This window comes from Paroedura picta, chromosome 13 (assembly GCF_049243985.1).
Source record: "Paroedura picta isolate Pp20150507F chromosome 13, Ppicta_v3.0, whole genome shotgun sequence".
NCBI classification, from domain to species: domain Eukaryota; kingdom Metazoa; phylum Chordata; class Lepidosauria; order Squamata; family Gekkonidae; genus Paroedura; species Paroedura picta.
The window spans coordinates 38228725-38251700 of record NC_135381.1 but is presented as its reverse complement, the minus strand read 5'-3'; the positions used below and the strand labels follow the sequence as shown (position 1 = coordinate 38251700).

Genomic DNA, 22976 nt, shown 5'->3' with positions numbered 1-22976 from the left:
TTTTATGAAGTGTATGTTAAGAAACGAAATGAATTCGTTTTATCAGCAGAGGTCTGCTTTAAATGTGCCTTCTTTACCGCCTAGGATGCTGCATCCTCCTGTTCAATATTATTCCCCATCGCATTCTGTTCACTATGAGCAGGTTCCTCAGTCCGTTCCCACCAAAGCGGCTAGAAAGATATGCTATAATTTACCTATGTCCTCAGGATCGTCTGTGAGCGATCCAGAAGGTGAGTTTTTGATGGATGAAGAACAGGGGACACAGGCGATGGAGGAAGATATTCAGGTCCCTGAGTCAACTCAGAGATTTTGTAAAGAGGAGGATTTTCAAGATTTATTACAGAAATGTATTGTGGCTTTAGCCCTTATTACAGAAATGTATTGTGGCTTTAGCCCTTATTCAGCCAGAGGCAGCTGAGGCACCGCCAGAAAAAGATATGAAGCCTAGAGTGAAAGGTAAGGAAGAATTTTTTCCTCCTGTGGAAGTCGTACAAAAGGTGTTTCCTATGCTTGAGTTTTTTGGAAAAAAAAAAAAAAAGATTAAGGCAGAATGGCAAAAACCTATGGCTAACAAGCAATTTCTGGCATTTATATATATATATATATAAAAAAAATGTTTTTACAAACTCTCAGACTATGTGGAAGAGTTTTACAGACATTTCTGGTCGATGCACCAGTCACGGCCTTGCAGTCACAGGGTCTGGTTTCTCAGAATGGTGAGGGTCACCTTAGAGACCAGATGGATAAAAAGGAGATTTTTCTCTCAAAAAGGCACATGAGGCTGTAACTATGGCCATTAGAGCCTCGTCCACAGCTTCCATAACGGCTAGGGCTTCGATAGTCTGGACTGGAAAGCTGGTAAGATTAATTCCTGAAGCAGACAAGAAGTCTACTGAAGGTGTATCACGACTGTTAAAGGCAGTTTGTTATTTAGCAGATACTACTTTGGATGCAGTTATTTTTGCAGCCAGGGGACTTGCGTCCTTGGCAGCTGCTAGGCGTGGTCTTTGGCTGAGGGCCTGGCCTGCAGACAATCATTCCAAATCCATTGTTATTGCCTACCCCTTTCAGGGAGATAAATTGTTCGGGGATGCATTGAATAGAATTTTGATCGAAACCCGAGATAAAAAGCAAATGATGCCAAAGTTTGTTAGACGTGGTAATGATAGAAAGTTTCAAGGCTTTTCTTTCAGATCACAGAACACCCTACCAAGATTTCGGGAGAACAGGAGAGGATCCTGGGGGAATAGTCGATATTCCCTTCGTAGGGGACGTTACTCCCGATATAGCAGACAAGGCTTCAACAGACAGGAGAAGCCGGACAGGGACTCCTCCCAGAATAAAGCATGACTCCCTAGAAGACAGGGAGATTCCGGTAGGGGGTCGTTTATCATTGTTCCCTTACAGATGGTTGAAGCGCAGTCCGTCTAATGGGCTGCAGAGATAGTTCAGGTTGGTTACAAAATAGAATTTTTTGCAATTCACCCCAACAGGTGTCTGGTGTCCCCATTAAGCGCAAATCGGCTCAAGAGAGAAGCTCTGCTAAAAGCAGTCCAACATCTACTAAACATAAGAGCAATAGAAATAGTTCCTGCAGAGGAACAGAGAAAATTCTGTTTACAGTGCCAAAATCAAACGGGGATTGGCGTCCAATTCCATTTGTGGCATTACGCCAGTCAGGCGTGTTAATACATCATTTTCGGACGACCTCTTGATCCGAGCGTCATCAGCTCAGGAATCAACATCACACACAGAGAGAGTGATTACCACTCTGAAGGAATTCGGATTTCTAGTCAATCTGGAAGAGAGTTCCATGGTTCCTACCCAGTGCTTTGGAGCATCTGGGAGTTTTGTTGAACACGAAAAAAAAAAAAAAAAAAAAGGAAAATTGGTTTTGCCAAACAAAAAGATCAAAAAGACCAGAGATCTGGTGGGGGCTGTGATACGAGAAAAATCAACTTCACTTATGACACTGGCAAAACTCATGGGAGTTCTGGTAGAAACACGGAAGCATTACAATGGGGGCATTTCCACCTGCGTCCTTTACAGTCCCTTCTAAGGCCATTTCAGGAGAAAATAACAGCCAAGTCAAACATCAGAATCAGGTTGACTCCTGCCGTAAGGAGCAGCCTCTTGTGGTGGCTGAAGCCAGTGAATCTTGGTCAGGGATGTTTTTTCGTGAATAAGAATTAGTCCTATTCACAGATGCCAGTCTGTTGGGGTGGGGAGCCACTCTGGAGACTAGGCATGTTCTAGGGAAATGGTCAGCACAAGAGAGGGAGTTTCCAATAAACCTATTGGAAATCAGAGCAATTCGACTGGCCTTGGTACACTTCCAAATCAAATTACAGCAAAAGCATGTCCTGGTAAGAACGGACAATGTTGCAGCCAAGGCTTATTTAAACAAGCAAGGGGGGACGAAATCTCCCTCAATTCACAAGGAAGCGTCACTGATTTTACAATGGGCAGAGAAGACTCTTCTGTCCCTGAGAGCAGAACATATCAAAGGGATCCTGAATGTACAGGCCGACTGGCTCAGTAGACAGGAGATTTCCGAAGCAGAATGGTCCTTGAATTGGGGTGTATTCAAAATGATTGTGGATCACTTTGGCAATCCAGTGGTAGATCTATTTGCCAGTCAGGAGAATGCGCTCTTACCTCAGTTTTTCACCAGGTTTGCTCAACTCAGAGCAGAACAGATAGATGCCCTGACGGCTCAATGGCCGCAGGGTCTGTTATATGCATTTCCTCCAGTCCCAATCATTCCCAAGGTACTCAGAAGGGTCAGACAGCAAGGGGCACAGGTAATCCTGGTGGCTCCTTATTGGCCACGCAGACCATGGTTTGCAACAATCCTGCGTCTAGCGGTGGGGAAACACCTGTCATTACCGGTAATACCAGATTTCTTGACACGGGCCAGTTTGGCATTACGAGCCAGGCTGGCTACAGCTGACCGCGCGGAGACTGAACGGTCAGCTCTGCTAAAATGCAGCCTTAGTGAAAAGGTGACTAGCACCATACTGGCGGCCAGAAAACCTTCTACTGTTAGGATATATAATTATTCTTGGAAGGTATTTGTCAGGTGGTGCAGACAAAAAAAAAAAAAAAAAAGGACCCTTTAAAGACTGGGTTATGGGTCATCTTGGAATTTTTACAAGGATTGGATAAGGGTTTGAAACCATCCACATTACGTAGACAGGTGGCAGCCTTGGCGACAGTTATTCCAAAGGTTCAAGGGTTTCCCTTAGCCAAGCATCCTCACGTTACTAGGTTTCTGAGGGGAGCCACGGTAGTTTCTCCCCCAGCCGTGCATCGTTTCCCAACTTGGAGCCTGAGTGTGGTACTATCAGCGTTGCTGAGACAACCTTTTGAACCTTTACAGGATATTTCATTGAGACATTTGCGACTCAAGGTTATTTTCTTAGTTGCAGTAACGTTTGCTAGACGAATTTCAGAATTAGGAGCTTTATCCATTAGGAAAGATCTTTGGGTGTTCTACAAAGATAAGGTGGTTTTGTGGACAGATCCTATATTTAGGCCCAAGGTGGAATCTAGATTCCACAGGATGCGGGAAATCAATTTGCCTACATTCTTTCCTGACCCTAAACATCCTAAAGAAGTTTTGTGGCATAGATTAGATGTACGAAGGGCCCTCAAGGCATTCCTTATACGTACGGAGCCATTTAGGAGATCAGAGTCAATGTTCATAAGCATTTCTCCGCCTAATAAAGGGGAAAGGATGTCTACTGTGGCTATTGGAACGTGTCTCAGGGATTGTATTGCTGAAACATACAGTTCATTGGGTAGGCCTGTGCCCTCTGGCATTACAGCGCATTCAGTTAGGGGGGCTGCAACAAATGCTGCCATGATAAATTCTGCCTCTGTAGAACAGATCTGCAAGGCGGCTACCTGGTCTTCAATTTCCACCTTTATTAGGCACTATAAGCTTAGTATTCAATACAATACAATACGTTTATTGGCATAAAGCAGATTAGGAGGCTATACAAAGATAGTCAAGATGCATCGGACAGTTTAAGTTTAAAAAACTGAGGACAGAAATTTAGCCATATAAGCTTAGTGATTACAGTGCAGCGGAGGCTGCCTTTGGCAGAAGTGTTCTTTTACAAGGCTTAGATTCAGACGACACAATCCCGCCCGGGACAAAGTAAGCTCTTGCATATCCCATCAAGGATGGAGTCCTAGAACCAGGGGAGAATGCCCATTGGCACTTACCGTGAAGGGTACTTCTCCCTGGGTTCTAGGACTCCATCCAGCCCTCCCTGGGCGTCGTCTGAAATTTAGTCCAGTTATAGTCATTATGGGACAGGAAAAGGGGGAATATTGGAATTTAGTTATTCGGAACTGTTTTTTCTGCTTCCTCTTCCACTATTTCATGTTCTTATTATAAAAAAAAAAAAGAAAGAAAGAAAAGAAAAATTATTACAGAGAGTTATGGTTACGGTAGTTTGGAGTATTGTTTCTCTGAGCTTTGGAAGGATCACAACTGAAGATGAGGGCGGTTCTACCAGGGAGACAGGAAGAGGAAGTAAATTTAAGGCCTGCCTCCCTAGCACCAGCGGTGAGAACCACCCATCAAGGATGGAGTCCTAGAACCCAGGGAGAAGTACCCTTCACGGTAAGTGCCAATGGGCATTCTGTAGTCTCAGTTTACAAACTGAAACTGATAATTGTGCCCGGAATTTAGTATGTTTTTGTTTTGAGGGCTGGTTTTTCCTCTTCGGATTGAAGCTGCAGTTGCTTCCTGAAATTTCACAAATTTTGGCACATGGGATTTCATAGGGTTACAATCTTCTTTTGCCCCTCCAATTCAGTATTGTCTACTTGGGCAGCTCTTCAAGGTTTACTAACAGTCTCTCCCCTCCCACCCCACTTGCTACTTGATCATTGAACTAGAGATGCCAAGGGCTGAACCTGGACCTTCTACGTACACAGCAGGTTCTGTGCCCCTTACCCACAGCTCCCATGTTCCAGCATGGATGAAAGGTGGGTTGTGGTTTTGACAAGGTTGAGGACTGTTCCCATCAGGCACTGCCTGTTCCACCAGCATTTGGATGGGCCCAATGAGTAGTAGAACAACATTGAGTGTCCATCTCCCCCCAACCCCCCCCCCCCCAGAGCCCTCCTCTGGAATGAGAGAAGCATCTGAAGGCAATGGCTGATAAACACTGGTGTTGTAACGGAATGATCTGAGTTGCACATTAAATGTTTAAATTGTTTTTATTTGTTTTTATGTTTTATATGTATTACTAAGGGCCAAGCCTGTTGCATTCAGGAATACAACGGGTACTATATTGGGGGGGGGGAGGGTGGAAGAACTCTGCAGATGGCCTCCCCCCAGGACTTGGAAAGGCTGCAGGCAGCTGTTAGGGAACTCACCAGCGGGGGAAGCTCTCATGCAGCAGGGATCTGCAGCCTCCAAGCCTCAGAGGGAAGTGGAAGGAGGAGGGGGTGGTCAGGGGTGGGGGACGGAAGGCGATTGGCTAGGTGTTAAGCGCTGAGTGGGTGTTAAGCACTGAGTGGCCCTTAAGCCATGAGACATGCTCCTCCTCCTAGGCCTTACCAGAAATATACAGTGGAACTGATGTAATGTTTAAACTGCCACGAGCCAGCGTGCTGGGAGGGGTGGTCATATAAATTGTCTACAAGGTCACAGAATCCTAGAGCGGAAAGGATCATCCTAAAGCATCCAGGATAAGGATCAGTCCAGCTGCTGCTTGGAGACAGCCAGTGAGGGGGAGCTCCCCACCTCCTGAGGCAGGCCATTCCACTGCTGAACTACTGTGGAATTTCCCCCCCCCTGATATTTAGCTGATATTGTTCTCCATGTAGTTTAAACCTATTCCTGTAGGTCCTCTCCTCTGCTGCCAACAGCAGCTTTTCCCTGCCCTCCTCCAAGTGACAACCTTTCAAAAACTTCAAGAAAGCCATCCTGTCTCCTCTCAGCCTCCTCTTCTTCCAGGCTGAACATTCCCAGGTCCCTCAGCCTTTGCTCCTACGGCTTGGTCCCCAGGGCCCAGATCATCCTCATTATTCTCCTCTGCACCCTCTCAGCAGAGGTCTTCCAGATCACCTATTGCCTGGCTCTTTTTAACTGGAGATGCCAAGGAGATGCAGGCCAAGGAGATACATCCCTTTTTAGCTGGAGATGCATGCCACGCAGAGGCTCTTCCACTGAGACAGAGCTCCTCCCTTTGGAATGGCATTGCTTTTGGTCTGTGGACCCAGTAGCATAGGTCTCTATGGCAGAGTCGGACTAATAGAGAACATCTTCCAGTAGTGCCACAAACTTCCACTGACCTGTGTCCCTCCTTGCCCAGCTGCTGGGGTGGTGGCCTGTGTGGTACCTGGGCAATAGCTGGTGTTGGAATATGCAGTATGCTGGATTCAACAGCATATGAAGAATATCCTACCAGGGTGTCAGGCCAGGTATCCTGGGAGTCTCCCTTGTCCCTCTGAGATGTACTGAGGTCATAGCCAGTTCGGTGTAGTGGTTAGGAGTGCGGACTTCTAATCTGGCATGCCAGGTTCCATTCTGCGCTCCCCCCACATGCAACCAGCTGGGTGACCTTGGGCTCGTCAGGGCACTGATAAAACTGTTCTGACCGAGCAGTGATATGAGGGCTCTCTCAGCCTCACCCACCCCACAGGGTGTCTGTTGTGGGGAGAGGAATGGGAAGGTGACTGTAAGCCGCTTTGAGCCTCCTTCGGGTAGGGAAAAGCGGCATATAAGAACCAACTCTTCTCCTCCTCCTCCTCCTCCTCCTCCTCGTGGTGATGGTGGTTGAATTCTGACATACTTCTGCTTGACAATAAGGGCTACAGTGGAAGGAATTAAGAGTCTGTTTTCTTGCTTGAGAACAAAGGCAGAGCTCTCTTAATGCAGAGTGAGTGGCTTTCACGCTGGAAGTTAGTTTTATTATTTTGCTCATTGTATGCACTGTCAACTCCATGCTGTACTGAATAAACAAATTGCTTTTGTCTCTACTCCTAATACAATTTGTAAAAATCCCTTGGAGCTCTGTGTGTTTGCACGCCTAATGCTGGAGATCCCTTGGGTCTAGCAGATTTGTTCCTTGGCAAAGAGGCATCGAGTTAGCATATTTAGATTAGGAATTTCCTGGTGTTTTCAGATAATCTCCTCCTGTGTCCTGATTGGCTCAGATGGAGACTTCCTGCTCCTCTGAGCACACCTGCTCTCAGCATTCCTTCCACAACAGTTAGTCAGTTAGACAGAACTCTCTCTCTCTCCTCTCCTACTCATAAACTTTGTTTTTCTTCTCAATTTTACTTTTCTAAGCGGCTGGGGCTCTGCTGTCTTGCATATTTAAACTCTGCCAACGGCTGGGGGCAGCTTGACTTCTCTTGGGAGTGGGAGCTCTGGTAGAAGGTGCCAGAACCAGACAGCATGTGTGATTGAATGGGTCCCTTTGGAAAAGGAAGCTGCCAAACAGCTGGTCCGGACGGTGGCGGAGTTGGCAAAAGGAGGATTTGGTGGTGATAATCTTCTGCACGTTTGGAGCTGAGGCCATGGTGGGGTAGCAGGAGTTGGAGAGGGGGCTAATACTGAAGAAAGGAGAATCTATTCCTAACCCAACCCTTATAACAGTGATAATAGCACAGTGATCGGGAACATACATGCAGATGTCACATGTTCAACTTGCCGAAACCTGATTATTGTCTGGTTGACTAATGCAAGGCTTGTGTAATTCAAAGCCAAAGGTTTTTTTTTTTAAGTCTTTCTAATTAATTCAAACGACTTGTTTATTTCCCTGGCACGCACTAGTTCTTAGTCCTCTTAGATCTCAGCAAGAGGGAGCTGTTGGTGGTTCAGAAATATTTGGTTTATCCCCTGGGAGAAGCAAAGGAAAAAGCCAAAATTGTTTCAGAAGCGCTTTTTTCACTGTTGTCGATGTGGTAGCCCTTAGATGTGACAACGTCTGTTTGTTCGTTTCTAAAATAATGTGCATGGAAGAAGTGCCTTGTGGGTAATTTCGCTTCATGAATAATAAGCAGAGCTTCTGCTTGAAATGCTTGTTTTATTTATTTATATTTGTGGATTTTTATCCTGCACCATCACCTGACGGTCCCAGGACGGATCGCAACGATACAGAATCAAATATTCTGAAATACATTTTGAAAAGTTTAAAATATATCAACTCCAACCTCCCTCACGCCCAGTCAGAACAGCATCCAGAGGAAACTAGCCATCAGATATGTGGGTTTTCCCCAAGTGCAAAGAAACTTACAATGTAGGTGCCTGGCAAATCACCAGTGGGAGGATGTTCTGAAGCCTGGGGCCACCACAGGAAAGGCCCTCCTGCATTTCACGGCCGATTGCGCCTCTGAGAGATTCGGGACTACAAGAAAGCTCCCATCCTGAACTGGGTGCACCTTAACTTCCTGGACCCGGGACCCCTCCATCTTGTTTGAATTCAGTTTATTGATCCTTATCTAGCCACTGACTGCCTTCAGGCAGTGATCAGGCATCTCAACCACCTCACTTGAATCACAAGGAATGGAGAGGTAAAGCTGGGTGTCAATGTCAAAACATCTTTATTAGAGAAATATACAGTCTTGCTCCAGGACATTTTGGCTGCCTCTACCTCCTGCAGCAGCTATTTTGTGATTGGGCATGGAACCCTGTGTCAAAGTTCCAAAGATGCCCTTCAGGCTGAAAAATGTGGGGGTCCCTGCTTGATTATTAGGAAAGAAGTAGTTGGGGGAGCTGCCCCATGGAGCTTACAATATAGTAAGTACAGGCAGCTCAAGAAGGTTAAGGGTAGCCAAGGCAGGAAGGAGAGTTGGAAGCAGACAGAGTGCATATGAACAGGTGTGATTCCCTTCCATTTAACCCAGCTTCTGAATTCTTTTGTCTGGTATTTATTTTTTGGTAAGACATCAAGGTATGTGTTTTTGGGAAAGCACGGTGGTGCTGGAGGCAGAAGAGCTGCTTCATGGTTCTGGGCATTAGTTTTATTACACTCCGTAGGAAGAGGTTGGCTTAACTAGTATAAAACTCCCAATATGTTAGAAAGATGCTCCTCATTGTTTCAATATACATGCCCTTTGCACACAAGTATGGCTTAGCACGCCAAAGTTGACCATACCAAAATGAGGCTGGCTGAGGCCAGCAATGTATCGACTGCTCTCCCTTGGCTGTCTCCTTCCAAAAATCTTCGGACTGATCTCCAATCCCCATCCTCGATAGTTGGCTAATTTTGGGGGGGTGGGTGAGATTCTTCCCCCATTTTATATTCTATTCCCCTTGGGCTTTCTCTTCTTTACACTCATCCCTTGTTTAAAAAATTATTTCATAAAAGCAAAATAAGGCCACAAATTATCAGACATGATGTAAAATTAAAAACACTCAAAACAAAATACTGATATAACTTTCTAACATTCTAATATGTCAAACTCCAATGGTGAGAGACTAAAAAACCCAGCCCCATCTTTCCCCCTGTCTTGATATAATTTTCAATAAATGTTCTTTAAATGCAAGCCTTACTCTAAAGTTGAATCCTTTAGACACAATAAAGTCCCAGTTCTGTTCAGGGCATTCCCCAATTTTTTAATTACATTTCATCTGACAGTCATAAGAACTTTTCAAACAATTTAGTACTAAGATGGAATACATTTCTACCTCTTTCTACACGTCATAACTTTACCGGGATGAATGTTGCAGGAATTGTTTCAGCCTGCCAAATTACATTTTGGCCCTGATTAGTCCCGAGGAAAGCTGCCTTCTTTGTGTAAAATGTATGTGCAGCTTTGCAGCTTCGTTAGCCGGAAGGCCTGCTTGACATTTCTGACTCCCTGAAGAAACGCCAACTGCCTTTCGTTTACCTTTCTGTCCAGCTATTTGGAAGCAGTGCTGTCTTTGCAGCAGAAGGGAACTCTGCTCCTCTGTGAGCAGCAACTGAAAAGGTTCTGATTGGAATGCATTCAGCTCTAGTTTTGTTTAACAAACTGCATTGCAACAAATGATCTTACTATGAAGAGCTCTCTGCTTTTCATCTACGGTCTTCTGAACTTGTCCTGGAAACGTTAAACCAAGCATGGCATTGAACAAAAATTGGGATTCAGAATAAAATAACAGGATTATTTGTTTACTAGCAATTAAGCCCGCTGTATAAAAAATACAGCGGGCGCTAGCGGGCAGTGGGTGGGTGTGGGAGCCCCCCCTGATGGGCCCCTCCCTCCCCGAAGGAAGGAAGGAAGGAAGGAAGGAAGGAAGGAAGGAAGGAAGGAAGGAAGGAAGGAAGGAAGGAAGGAAGGAAAAGGGGTAAAGAAAGAGGAAGGAAGGAAGGAAGGAAGGAAGGAAGGAAGGAAGGAAGGAAGGAAGGAAGGAAGGAAAAGGGGTGAAGGAAGGAAGGAAGGAAGGAAGGAAGGAAAAGGGGTGAAGGAAGGAAGGAAGGAAAAGGGGTGAAGGAAGGCAGGCAGGCAGGCAGGCAGGCAGGCCTCCCCCCCCCAGGGCCACATTGCAGATTAGGCTGGGCGGCCGCCTACCATCGTTGTTGGTGGGCAGGCAGGTAATGGTGAGTGCTGGCCAAAGGTGGCCCAGGTTGGGGGGTGGGCAGGTCGGGAGGCGCTTTGTGCCTCCTGACTCGTCAGTCTGGGGGCAAGGGGCCAATCATTGCCCCCCTATTCCAGACCGAGCCCTCCCCCACACCCTTTACTGCTTTATTTATACCGCTCCCGCAGAGCGGTTACAGATAGTATTAATCTGGCAGTGCCCCCCCTCCCCAGTGCAGCAAGTTTTGGTGGAAAGCGGACCGTGAAGAATGAAGTGGTTCTCTCCCCCCTCCCACCCCCACCTCCACCTTGTGGATCTCCCCCTCTCAAGCCACGTTTTCCCAGGCTGCAATCTTGTTGTGAGTAACCATGATGAAGTTTCAGACTATGTTTGGAATTTCACCCCAATTGTCTTCTGGGTTACAGTTTTACTAGGAGTAGAATCTTTTGTCACAGTTGACTAAGTTTGCAAGCAATTCACAGAATACCATGGTGTGTCTTAATATCTAAACGAAGATGAGAGGGCAAGAGTTGGCTTTTGTGCCTGCTTTTCCCTACCCAAAAGAGTTCCAAAGCAGCTTACAAAACCTTCCTCTCCCCACAGCAGACCCTTTGTGAGGTAGGTAGGGTAGAGCTCTGACAGAACTGCTCTAAGAACATCCCTAAGAGAACTGTGACAGGCCCAAGGTCAGACCGCTCAATACTTGCGGGTTTTATCGCCTTCATTTAATCCAAGGGCTTCGTGGTTGGCTGTGTATTCGGAAGTTTAGCCTGCCTTTGGGTTTTGGATTATTGGTGGAAAGGCCTATTAAACAGCTGAGACAAATTGTTCTCTTTTTCTCTGCCTCCTGACACAGCTTTTCTCTGAGACGTTTTCCCACACCTTTTGCAGGAGTGGTTTAAGGATTTGTGCGGCCAGAAGCACCAGAAGGCAGTTTAAGTATTTGCAGGGCTCTAGCAGAGTCCAATTGCAGTGGGAGCTGTCAGGCTGGGGACAGAGGGGCTCCCCACACTGGAAAGGGGTGTCACTCTGTGGTCTTTAAAGCAGGAAATGCGGGGAGAAAGGCTATGGCCTTGATCCGTGGCGGGAAGGCACAGCGGGAGGCCCCCATCACATCCTACATGTACTACATCAGGGGTAGTCAAACTGCGGCCCTCCAGATGTCCATGGACTACAATTCCCAGAAGCCCCTGCCAGCGAATGCTGGCAGGGGCTTCTGGGAATTGTAGTCCATGGACATCTGGAGGGCCGCAGTTTGACTACCCCTGTGCTACATGGATAAACTGACTCTGACCTTTTGAAAACATCTCATCAGCCTTGAGAGAGAATAGCAGCTTTGACATGCTTGTGCACATTGGTTCTGCTGTCCATATTTTTAAAAAGTTCTACTTCACATGTCTCCTCTTTGGCCTGCCATACACTCTGAGCCTAGCCTACCTCACAGGGTTGTTGTGAAGATAAATGCCAGGAGGACAGACTGATGCAAGCTGCTTTGGGTCTTCCTTGTGGAGAAAAGGAGAATATAAAGTGAATGAAATAAAATGGTGCTCCTGGGAGCGTACAGGAGACTAAAAAAGGCCAAAGTGCAAATAGCATAGTAACGTCAATAGCAAAGAAGCACGGAATAAAACAAGTAACCCTGAACAATTCAACCCAGTAAAACCAGTCAAAGCATTAGAAGAAGAAAATAAATCCCAAACCAAGCCAGTGATCGGCAGAATACAGTTAAAAGTGAAATGTTGGCCGCTCCTAGAATGGACGTGGCCCAAAGCCCTGAGCTTAAGGAGAGCCAGCTTGGTGTAGTGGTTAAGAGTGCCATCCGGAGGACTGGGTTTGATTCCCTGCTCCTCCTCCGTATGCAGCCAGCTGGGTGGCCTTGAACTGGACACAGATCTCTCAGCCTCACCCACCTCACAGGGTGTCTGTTGTAGGAAGAGGAAGGGAAAGTAACTGTAAGCCACTTTGAGACTCCTGATAAAGCTGTTGTGACCGAGCAGGAATATCAGAGCTCTCTCAGTCCCACCTCCCTCACAGGGTGTCTGTGGTGGGGAGAGGAAGGGAAGCCGCCTTGAGACTCCTTTGGGTAGAGAAAAGTGGGGTATAAAAACTACTCTTCCCTCCCCCCTTCCTGCTGCCCTGCCCCATGTGGCTTACACTGAAGCAGACATTGATAAACGCATCAGTCAGGAGAATTTCAGCTGTGGAACTCTCTGCCACAAGAAACTCATCTAGCTCCCTTACTCCTGGCTTCCCAGAGATCTGAGTCTTTCCTGTAATCAACGTCACTTGGTGTGCTCACATTGACATTTTTTCCTTGCAGCATTCCTAAGAGCATGTACCAGGGGTTGGCCATTGTTTTGGCCTGAGAGCAACAAGCAAACACACACCTCTACCAGCAATGGTATTGGTGTGCAGTGGAGTATATTCAGCCCCGCACAAAATGAGGGAGCATTTTGAACCAGGTTGTACCCAGAGCTTTGGGGACTCATTGTAGACTTAGCTGGCAGTTGTGCAGGCAGGTTAGACTTAGCTGGGAGTTGTGCAGGCAGGTCTGGGAGGCAACAGTGATGTGCATAAGCCATGCGTGTCACCCTCCCTCACTACCTGCTCCAGCAGCTAACTAATTCACTGGAACTGCATTGTGCATGCGCAGAAAGCGAAGCTCCGAGGTACTGCTTACTGGCCTTGCCATCCATGTGAATGGATCAAGTGCCGTCTTCATCTACAAAATCTTCTGTAGAGTTTCTCCTTTTTTTCTCCCCCTCTGTTTGCTGGCTAATGCAGGGGATGGTGTCTCTCTGTAGATTTTGGTGCTCAAGATAAGGCATTTCTAGGCACTCATCTGCCCACCATCTTTATTTGATGCTTTTCTGGGCAGCTAAACTTGTTGTGTTCCAAGCTGGAGCAAAAGCAGCTGCAGGTGGCCTAGCCAGAACGGGTGATTCTTGTCTCCAAAAGCCACTGCCTGAGCATGAAGAAGCTGTAAGAGCAGTAAGTGCCCATTATTGAAAATATCTGCCTTCTGCCCGACATCTTGCAATGCAGAGCAAAGGGGAAATGTTTGCAGCAAATATTTGGATGCTGCTGTGAATGCACGCATGCACTGCTCAAAAAGAAGTTCTCAGAAAATGTCAGCACCAAACTGAGTGGACTCAACACCCAAATAGTGGGATTGCTGGAAGTCCTTCACAGATTAGCCATGAGAAGCATGACTCCCTCCTTCTTAAAAAGTGGCTAGAGAGAGAGAGAGAGAAAGAGAGAGTGGGTGGGTGGGTGGGTGTGGTTTTGAGGGTTTCCCCATACAAGAGAAAGGCAATGGGGGAAAAATAGTTTATGCTAAAGCAACTTCCCCTCTTTATAACTGGGAGAAAAGTCCCTACTGTCAGTTGTAAGCCATTCATTTGATTGGTAGCCGCCTTTAGCTTATTAAACTGATTTTAATCTGTTGGCAGGGATGCTTGCTCTGTTTTTTTTTTCAATTCTAGCTTGGCTCTGATGTGTTACCTGAAATGCAGGTCCTGAAGTGGAGCTCTTGCCAGCTTCTCCTGCTCCCCTCTCTAGAAACAATGCAGGCAGAGAGAAAGGAAGGGGGCTGGACTTTCAGTGTGCTTGTTTTGGAGGGCGAGGATAGTTTGTTATGGGTGGAGGAGGCATTTACGGGTCTTTTTACGAAAGTCAAGGGAGATACTCTCAAGCCGAGAAGAGTCCTACAGCATTCGAGCTGCCAGATTTATATTGTGGAATAAAGGTAAAGGTAAAGGTCTCCCCTGTGCAAGCACGGAGTCATGTGTGACCCTTGGGGTGACGCCCTCTAGCGTTTTCATGGCAGACTCAATACGGGGTGGTTTGCCAGTGCCTTCTCCAGTCATTACCGTTTACCCCCCAGCAAGCTGGGTACTCATTTTACCGACCTCGGAAAGATGGAAGACTGAGTCAACCTTGAGCCGGCTGCGGGGATTGAACTCCCAGCCTCATGGGCAGAGCTTTCAGACGGCTGCCTTATCACTCTGCACCACAAGAGGCTCTATTGTGGAATAAGTACTGGCAAATTACCAGTGATGTCAGCTTTGACTTTAAGAAGAATCTTTGAAATTGATAGTTTTTAGTTGTTCAAATTTTAATCAGACCTGGGTGCCAGGAGAGGGATCGGCCCTCTTGTGACTGACTAGGGATGCCAGTCCCCAGGTGGGACCTGGAGATCCTTGGAATCACTGCTCATCTCCAGGCTAAAAAGATCAGTTCCCCTGGAAGCCTGACTTGGAGGGTGGATGCCACAGCACTGTTTTACTCTTGAAAAAGTAAAAAAATGGCCCAAATTGTTAAATGGTGCATTTTAAAAACATGTGCTTTTCAAAAGTAAAAAAAAAAAAAATTAAAACTGCATGGGGGAAAAATTCAAGAACCACAGTAAGACTCAAACTCATAAAGTTGTGGTTGTAAAGCAAGTGCCTTACTATTTGAGCCACCGTAGCTCGGCTGATGTTCATTGTCTGTGAACCATATTCAAAATATTCACTACAAGTTTAAATGTTTTTTGAAATGAAGTGCCTCTGTACAATCATTTTTAAAGAAAGAAATCCCAGTGTAAAATGTCCCCCACACTTAAAAAAGACCACAATGAAATCAGAGTCCAGTGGCACCTTTAAGACCAACTAAGATTTATTCAAGGCGTGAGCTTTCGAGTGCAAGCACTCTTCCTCAGACTTGATAAAGCAGCATAACTTGGAGGAAGCACTAAAATGGATCCAAGGAGAGTCGAAAGGGCTGCTCCTGCTAGAAACCAACCAATCGGCAAAGGCCAATCAACAGATCAAACAAAGGGAGTGGGAAAGAAAAAGGTCTCAGCAAATCGGGGTGCAGATTTAAACTTTGCGCTTTGGAGGAGAATATGCAAGAAATAAGAGAGGTGCAGAGTACAGGAACAGATGCAATCAGGATGTGGATTAAAGAGATAGTGTTTCAGTAGAGTAAGAATCAAAATTAAACTGCGAGTGTAGAGAAGAAGGAGAAGGAGAAGAAGGAGAAGAAGAAGGAGAAAAGAAGAAGAAGAAGAGTTGGTTCTTATATGCTGCTTTTCTCTACCCAAAGGACTCTCAAAGTGGCTTACAGTTGCCTTCCCTTTCCAGGTCTCACTGCTTGCTTCTCTCCATTGTGAGAACTGTTGGTTTGTTCCTACTCTTTGCAACGGACCAAGGTTCTGACGCAGTATAAGTCAATTTTTTGTGTATTTCTTATGCCATTATGTTAGACTGTCGTTGTGGGAAGCTGTGCGGGGAGCTCCTCCTGGCTGAAAACGGGGCAACAATATAACCAGGAAACTGAAACTCAGTCAAGGGTGTGTCCGGCGTCCCTGTCTTTGTCAGGAGTGCATGCTGGAGATGCACCGCTTTGTACTATCTCTTTGCTAATCTGTATACAAGGAACAAAGTATGGCTCCTGGCAATTGGGCAAGCAAACAGACAGCATAGTTTTGAAATGGTGTCAGATCCCCCACGCAGACGCCCTCCCTAGCTCCCCAAGGCTGCTTTGTGAAAGCCTCTTTCAAAACCTGAGCATTTTCCTGGCTACACCCTCTGCCCAAGAAAATGGGATGCCTTTAAATTCCAGTGGCTTGGAGTAACCAATGGCTGGTTAGATTCAAGTTTGTAGCCATGTTGGTCTGAAGTAGCACAACAAAAATAGAGACCAATAGCACCTTTTAAGACCAACAAAGATTTATTCAAGGTGGGAGCTTACGAGTGCATGCATAGAGTGCACTCTGTGCATGCACTCGAAAGTTCATGCCTTGAATAAATATCTGTTGGTCTTAAACGTGCTATTGGTCTCTATTTTCAATGGCTGGTGTAAGCATCTTCAACAACCCAAGAATGTTAGCGAAAGACATCCTTTAAGATGCACTTTTGTAATTTCCTTTGGATAAGGTTTTAGGGCCAAGCCGTTGCAGTGTGAATCAGGGATTGCACTTCCCGATGTTTACGTTTGGGTCATTTCAGGGCCATAAGATAGAGGGGCAAAAAGCATTAATACCGTTAGAAACCCTCCATTAATTATTTGTAGGGGAGAAATGCAGGGGAATGTAGTGAATGCTTACCTTACGTAGTCGTTATATTCTGGCCCCTCCATATGACATCACCAACACCCAGGGTCTGGGCAGTAACCAGTTTATTACATTCTCCATTTTAAAGCTCTAGTTGGGGAATCACATAAAGTGGATTCCCCAATCCATTTAGTGCTTAGCTAAGGGAGAGCAACCAGCAGAGGGAAGTTATGGAGGCTAAAACATGCTTAAAGGCACCTGCCTCATCCTGCTCTCGCATCCAACTCCCTCTCCCTTGTTCCCAGAGATGGGAATGTCTTTAAAAAATTGGCTAACTTCCTGGAGCAACAAATAGGTGGACAAGCGTGCAGGCGATGCCAGAAATAAAATATATATATTTTAAGTTGTAACACAAAGCATGCCTCTCAAAGCTTTTCTCCCCCCCCCCCCATCAGGAATGATATTAATTTTTAAATGTCTCAAAGGACTCGTGATCCCATAAGGGGTGGCGTTCAAAAAGCACTATGCATCTATGATTCCATGCATTGGCATTCCACCGGAGAAGTATGCATTAAAAAAAAATTAGTGGTCATCGCGGGACCTTTAAAATATGGAGAAAGGGGATTGGTTGCCTGCATTGATTGACAGGCGGAAGCACAACGCGTATAAGGCGCATTGCTGTCTTCCGCCATTTGCAGCAGCCATTGTGGAGGGTGAGACGTGCAAAAAGGTGCAAAGGCGAGAAAAGGTGAGGAGGGGCTCGGAAGCGTGAAAAAAATTTGTCGCTTTGCCATTCAGCTGGCGTAACGCTTTTTAAACTGATGTGCAGAAATGCCCCAGGTATGGATAGCCCAGGTCCTCCTAGACTCATCAGATCTCAGAAGCTAAACAGGTTCAGCCCTGAGTAGTACTTGGATAAGAGCAGAGAACACCAAGGAAGTCCAGGTTGCTCTGCAGAGGCAGGCAACGACAAACCAACTTTGTGCCTTGCACTTTCCACTGTAGAAACTGTTTCTGTCCTGCCCCTGAGACTAATGGCAAGCATACAAAACTGGGTAAATGTCTCCTGGGTAAATGTCTTAAGGAGGGTGGGAATGGACCCTTCCATCATATTCCTGACCTGAATCCCCTTTCCCAATGGCTGCTCTTTAAAACTTGGCTCCATGTCCAGGTCTCCAGTTGGAGAGTTGTAAAATCGTGAATGGTCTTACGCTGAGTGTTCATGTACCACGAAGGATTGAGAGAAGAAGGACAGAGCCACTTAAATGAAGGGCCTCTGGCTGCGGCTAGTAAAATCTGTGCCCTTTTGAAACCAAAAGTTTTTAGCTTCTGTTTATCTGGGGCACGCTGGCTAGCTTCTTGGCCAGCTTAATAGATCCCTTGTTCTAGCCTCCGAAGCGCAACAGTCATTCCCAGCTGGACGCTTTGCAGCCATGCTCTTTTGACTTGGAACAGCAAGAACATTCCTAGTGTTCTTTGGAATGTCAGGCCCAGCAAAACATGCCGACAGGACCTCGGACTGGCTCTGTTCCCTGCAGAGAAATTAATTTGCCTTGGCGGCCGTCCGGCATTCCTCATTATCACCCGATGGCTGTTGAAGTGGGAGTCTGTTCTGAGGGTTGTGAACAGGGGTTCCATCCCTTTTGAGTGTGCGAATGCTGCAGGAGGCACCAAGAATGCCCTGTGCAATCCAGTGATGCACCAAGAATTAAATGTAGTCTTGTGTTCAAGAGAGGGTGCATTCTTCATGACCCCTCCCGCCCCCAGTCATATTCTACCTATTTTATTGGCAGGAGGTTTAAAAGGGATTGAAACTTTGTGAGGGTCATGGAGTTGGGAATTGTGTTGGAATTGGAGCTTTGTGAAGGTCGGGCTGGTCATTTTCGTGTGGTTGAGGGCCTATTTGCACATTATGTGTGTCCTCTGTGGCAGTGGTCACCAACCCCCGGTCTGGGGATCAGGACTGGTAAAATTGTCAGGCGTTGACCGGTCCCCAGTGATAAAAAGGTTGGGGACCACTGCTCTATGGGTCTTTTTGACAGATGTGCTCAGGGAGATCTGTGCTTGGAACCAAATCCCTAAGGTCTGTTTTGATAGGGACGATATCAGGGGAAAAGGGGGGGGGGTGTAATGCTGTGAAACTACAGTAAATAATGCCTCCAAGAGAGCAAGCGTATCCCATCTGCATAGGGAATGAGCAGAAAGGTACCAGGTTGAGCCACGTTGGCTGAAATCCTTCCTTTTTCTCCCGCCGGATTGCAATGCCAGAAGTGAGCCTGGGAGAAACATGTTGGTGGGGACAGGCAGCTAAATCTGGAAGAAGATTCGGTTTGTACCCCTTTAGTGCTGCAAATGGGATCTGACTTGCTGCCTGAAATATACAGGGCCCTGTCTTCCCTACCTTTTGTGATGGGGGATCCTTCTCGTGCAAGGGGTGTATTATTCTCCAGTTTCCCTACCATGTTTTGAGCACTGTCCCCTATCCCTGTGTGGGAGCTGGACAGATCCCCTGAATTGGGGTGTGGGGGGATTGATGTACAGTCTAAAGCAGGGGTAGTCAAACTGCGGCCCTCCAGATGTCCATGGACTACAATTCCCAGGAGCCTATGTCAATGTTTGCTGGCAGGGACTCATGGGAATTGTAGTCCATGGACATCTGAAGGGCCGTAGTTTGACTACCCCTGTATGGTGCAAATAGGTAAAAGAAAAATAATAAGAAGAGTTGGTTCTTATATGCCGCTTTTCCCTACCCGAAGGAGGCTCAAAGTGGCTTCCATTTGCCTTCCCTTTCCTCTCCCCACAACAGACACCCTGTGAGGTGGGTGAGGCTGAGGGAGCCCTGATATTCTTGCTTGGTCAGAACAGCTTTATCAATGCTGTGTAGAGCCCAAGGTCACCCAGCTGGTTGCATGTGGGGGAGTGGGGAATTGAACCCGGCATGCCAGATTAGAAGTCCGTACTCCTAACCCCTACACCAAACTGGCTTCATTACTCTGAAAAAATGCCACAGGATTTAGTAAGCAGAGGTATGAAATCCCTCCAATGGCACATGAGAACATTGTCTGCCTGCAGAACTATGCTATATTTAATTCTATTTTAAAAAAAAAAGCTTTCTGTTCTTTCTCAAGTGCAGCTGGCTTTTTGGAAGAGGAGGAATAGTGTGGGGGTGGGAAGGAGAGATGTTTAAAAAAAAAAAAAAAACCCCTTTTTCTCCTCTGCTGTTCTCTTGCCAAAAAACACCACCCCCAGCCTCTTTTAGCAGCCTTTCTTTTTTTGGGGTGGGGGTGATAGAAGGCCTCTCTAAGATAGATAAGATAGATCAGGGGTAGTCAAACTGCGGCCCTCCAGATGTCCATGGACTACAATTCCCATTCGCTGGCAGGGGTTCCTGGGAATTGTAGTCCATGGACATCTGGAGGGCCGCAGTTTGACTACCCCTGAGATAGATAGATAAGAGGCCTCTGTAAATTTCCTCCAGCAAGGGCTAAAATCACCTGGGCGGGTACCATTCCCACTGAGTACAGGAGCAGGCAAAGAAAGGGTTAAAGAGCCGGTTCCCCAGCCCTGTTCCGTCCCTCCCCGCATGAGCGGCTGCATTTGGCAGAGAAAAAGTGTCTCTTAAAATGGCTGCATCGAGATTGGCAGAGCGGAGATCCATCGGGCTCCAAGAAGCATCCCACCACGAGAGGCGGCTCGCCTGTGTGTGGCTCCAGCTTCCTGTTTCCACACCTCCTGCTTTGGGGGGATCTCGGCTACCTTATTTGGAGCTCTGTATGCCAGTCTGCTGACCTCACATCTGTTTAGGGGAGGATTGGGGTGTTTTTGACTTGCCCATATAAGGGAAAGCGGCTTGAGGCCGGAGAGAGCTGCTTTTCTCACAAGGAACAGCTGCCTCCTCCCAGCCAGTCTCCTAGCGACCAGAGGTGGGCAGGTGTAAGATTTGCATCTGGGAGCAACCTTCAGGAGGGCAGCAGGAAGCTAGGCGGTCCTAAAAGCCACCTTTCAGGCAAAATGAAAGTTGGGTCCCAGGGCACCCTAAAGAAGACCAACCAAGTATATGCTCTCGTGTACATGCACACTTCCGCAGAGGCATTGAAGTGGAAGTTACCCATCCATGCAAATTGGTAATAGGGTGAGCCACAAAAAGAGCATACAGCATAATACAAATGTTTTAACAGATTCAAGGACCAAACGTGAATAACATGCTTAGTTTATTTGGTGACAATGTGTTTGGGTTTAATTCTGGGGCGAGGGGAGAGACACATATTGAGGCAAATAAATATACCGAAATTGGAGGTTGACGGGCAGATGTACCCTTCTTAACTGTGTAATGCTTAGAGCAATTATCCGAGACCCTGTTGTTACGCTCGGTCCGTCTTATCTTAGGCATGGAGGTAGCTAACAGCATCCTTTACTATCGACTGCTCCAATTAAGAAATGTCGTAGGAAAAGGCAATAAGATAAGGAGGATGTATGGCCTTTCTTGGTGAGAATTGAATGAGATTAGCATATGTAGTGAGATTAAGAAACCATCCTCTTTGTGGGGTGTGTGTGTAAAGTGTGGACAAGTTGCAGCTGACTTTTGACAACCCTAGCAAGGGTTTTTCAAGGCAAGAGAGAAGCAGAGGTGGTTTGACCATTTGCCTTCCTCAGTGCTGACCCTGCTTTGCTTCCAAGGTTGAACGAGGCTGGGCTACCAGACCAGAACCAATGGGATGAAATTAATTCAAAGGAAATTCCGTCTCAGCATCCGGAAGAAGTTCCTGACAGTTAGAGCGGTTCCTCAATGGAACAGGCTTCCCCGGGAGGTGGTGGCTTCTCCATCTTTGGAGATTTTTAAACAGAGGCTGGAGAGCCATCTGACGGAGAGGCTGATTCTGTGAAGGCTCAAGTGGGTGGCAGGTGACAATGGATGAGCCAGAGGGTTGTGAGTATCCTGCATAGTGCAGGGGGTTGGACTAGATGACCCAAGAGGTCCCTTCCAACTCTATTATTCTATGATTGTACCTCATGCCACCATCGCTCATGATCCTACTCACAATAAGCTAAACGCAGCAGGATAGACCACATCCCCTCATCAATTATCCATGTAAGTTTGCAAACCATTTTGTGCAGTGCAACCCTATTGCCTGCACACAAAAGCCCTCTTGAAAAATTCAGGTTTCTCTGGCTTGCGGGAAGCCAGGAGAGCAGGAACCTGCTTGACCTCCTTGGCCAGGCCATTCCCCAAGGCAGGGGCCACAACGGAGAAGGCAGTAGTTGATCGTGCCCATTTCCAGATTGGCTCCTACAGAAGCCCCCCTGCTCATACGAGTAAAGCTGTAGTAGTAGAACATAGATTCAAATGGCTAGTTGTGTTGGTCTGAAGTAGCACAACAAAAATTGAGTCCAACCGCACCTTTAAGGCCAACAAAGATGTATTCAAGGTGTGAGCTTTAGCGTGCAAACATAGGAAGGTGCTATGCAAATAAAAGGGGCCAAGGCCACATGATGGCCAATTCCTTAAATTGAACCCGGTCACAGAGGAGTAGCCAATAGATTGTGTGCAGAATGGGAGTAATATGTTTGCAGTTAACAAGTCTGTCACCTGGTTGTGGCTGTCTGTAATATTTTGACCAGGGGCCAAGCCCGTTGCATGTAGGAATACAACAGGTACTAGATTGGGGGTGGATGGAAGAACTCTGCAGATGGGCTCTCCCTCCCCCCCCAAGACCTGGAAAGGCTCCAGGCAGCTGTTAGGGAACACACCAATATGGTCAGGGGTGGGGGATGGAAGGCGATTGGCTGACTGCTGGAGAGACAGGCAAGCCGGTTGGAAGAGGAGGCACTCAGGGGCGGGGCAGCCACCCTGAGTGGGTATTAAGCGCTGAGTGACACTTAAGCCATGAGACATGCTCCTCCTCCAAGGCCTTACCAGAAATATATAGTGGAACAGATAAAGAAAGGCAATCCATGTTGGATATCCACCTAGGGCAGGGCTATGTAAGATTTGCCCTTAAACGACAACAACAAACCCACAGAAAAATCCTGTAACCCATACCTCATGCATATAGTTTTTAAATTGTGCAGCCGACATCAGACCTAGTAGCTCCCAGTCTGAGCTTTTAAACGGAGTCCTCCGAATTCCGTCCTCCTCCTGCCCCGAGTTCACTTGGAGGTCTTAGGCAAATAGGGCTCTTTATAATACAGGCATGATGATTATAGCCACTGACCTTTTATAGCAGGGATAGTCAAACTGCGACCCTCCAGATGTCCATGGACTACAATTCCCATGAGCAAATGCTGGCAGGGGCTTATGGGAATTGTAGTCCACGGACATCTGGAGGCCACAGTTTGACTTCCCCTGTTTTATAGTGTCAGGGCTGCAACACGGTGATAATGTGACACTTCCAAGTATCATCTCTC

At 46.8% G+C, this 22976-nt stretch overlaps 1 protein-coding gene across 1 annotated transcript in view; it reads left to right on the top strand.

Annotated features, from left to right (window-relative positions):
• The window catches only part of SH3BGRL (SH3 domain binding glutamate rich protein like), a 48586-nt gene that overhangs the window by 14695 nt on the left and 10915 nt on the right, over window positions 1-22976 (top strand). The gene's annotated exons all lie outside the window — the stretch shown is intronic.